Here is a 2,422-nt window from a genome sequence, read left to right on the forward strand (position 1 = left end):
CTAAACAATGTCAGCGATCCTTTGAGTGACTGATAAAGTTTAATGTAAAGATCTGATAATGTATTGATTATTGATTATGTATTGATAGAGTCAAGATGACAGCCAGGAAAGCGGCATGTTCATAAGGTGTTCATGTGATACCTAATATCACCACCAGGGGGCAGCCAATCTCTTCAGCTGCTTTCCCTCTCTGTGAAGCTATACCTGGGTGTCCCCTTTAAAGCTCAATGTGCTGATGGTGGGGGGGGGGGGCCCCTTATGTTTATCCCCATATTTGATCCTCTATAAATAATTTGGGGGGTTTATTGGAGGAGCTTAGGGTGCAACCTGAATCTGTGACCAGAATTCTGCCCAACTTCCAGAGGGAATAAGGGCAGAATGTAAGTGAGACCCCCGCACACATAGGGGGTGTAAGGGCCCACACTATACATCTCTCTATACTCCCCAAACCCCCTTATTCTGTCCCCTCCTCCATTCATTACTACTTCCCATTCCCCATTCTGTATTGCCTCCTTCCCCATACCCCTCACCCCAATTCCCAGCCAACACCCTATATCCCCCAACTCCCCTCCCCCATGAACCCCACTTCTGGTGTGAACAACTAGTAATCCTTTATTAAATCTTCCCTGGGCTGGATTTTTGTGGGGACACACTGGACAACTGCCAAGGGCCCCACCATTGTGAGGGCCCCAATTGACAGAAGGCAGGCGGTTCAGGGAGTTTGACTGTTTTGCATTTGGGACCCCAGGGCCCGTAATAAACATCTTTCCCTCCCCTCCCCCCATCACCTAGGTGTCTGTACAGTGAATGTCATACATCCTCCAATTGGCCGCTGGGAATCCCTATATCTATGTCATCGTTATCACATAAAACCCCTAATAGAAGGGCGATCCTACAAAACGTAAATATAAAGCAAAGCCGGTGATTGGGCACCGATAGTGTCTTCTCTCGGAAATAGTAAAGTTCCATCGTATCGGAAAATGAGTGAATGTTAGATGATTCCTTGGGGGAATAAATCAAACAATTTGAAACCAAATCCAAATAAAAAGCTTGCTATGGTGATATGCACAAGGGAAAATCTTTTATTTGGAATATAATTGATTCATGCAATGCGCCGGATTGATTACACGTGAATAGATTTATGTAGATGAATCCTACGGGTGAAAAGCGTCAGACCTTTGATTCATTGCAGTGTCCGAGCCATTCACTGACAATTTGTATGAATAAGCATTATTGTTTCATGTTGTTTATAAATTGCAAATGTTTGTAAAGTTTTAGTTGTGATTGTTACATTCACGCACCATAAAATAATTACAATTGTGGTGAATGAGGTGCAACCTATAATACACCCCGGTGAACCCGTATGGTGAAATATGGGGACTGCGCTCTGGATCTGCCTGCGAGATTCTATTCTGATGAATCTTTGGGGGTTCAAGCCCCCATTTCTTCGGTCCGGGCAGCACTGACACAAAGTCTGAGAAAAAAAACCCAACAACCCGGGATGATAAGAGTGAATCAGATTTGGGGCAGAGCCGTGGTTCTGAGATGGGGGAGGGGCCATTAATGGTCATCAAACATATTGAAGGCTGAGGGCCACATGCAGTCCGTTATCTCTCGTGTCACCCAGAATTATTTCTGTGCTTTCCTCTCCGGAGAACTCCTTTAAGAAATAAAAGCTTTGCGTGTTCTATGGAGAGGTGGGGCTGACGTCCCACCGACGTGCAGGAATTGCGCAGTGCAGATTTGTCTGTTCCTGCGATATCGCATCCCTGGCTGCATTTGTTGCGTTGGATTCTGTAGAAGTAACAAGCCCGGGAAATCCTCGCTGATCCATGGATTTCATTTCCCTGATTTCTATTTCCGGATCTTTCTCTCCCCTTTGCCCCACTGACAGATTTGCCCTTTGCTTGTATTTTTGTAATAGAGATTGCAAAATGGCGGCGGTGTGACAATGGCGGGGTGGTGACCTCGCTGGAGGGGAATTTATTACAAAGTAAACATTGCTGAGAATCCCGCTGGATACATTTCCAATCTCCTCGTGTCACCCCGGGGTCACTGCTCCCATTCATTGCACCTTCATCCTGCCAACCATCATGGGGTCACTTCCATGCTTCATGTTGGCTTCGTGTCAGCCATGATGAAAGAAATCATCCGCTTTGTATGGAGCGCCGGCCTGTGCAATGTCTATAGCTGCCATTCTCAACCAGGGTTCCATGAAACACCGGGGTTCCTCCAGAGATTGCTGGGGGTTCCTCTAGAGGTTGCTGGGGGTTCCTCCGTTGGTTGCTGAGCATTCATTCAGAGGTTGCTCCAGAAGTTGCTGAGGCTTTCTCTAGAGGTTGCTGGGGTTCCTCCAGAGATTTCTGGGGGTTCCTCCATAAGGTGCTGAGGTATCCTCCAGGGGTTGCTGAGGGTTCCTCTG

The sequence above is a fragment of the Pyxicephalus adspersus genome, chromosome 2 (assembly GCF_032062135.1).
Source record: "Pyxicephalus adspersus chromosome 2, UCB_Pads_2.0, whole genome shotgun sequence".
Classification (NCBI taxonomy): Eukaryota; Metazoa; Chordata; class Amphibia; order Anura; family Pyxicephalidae; genus Pyxicephalus; species Pyxicephalus adspersus.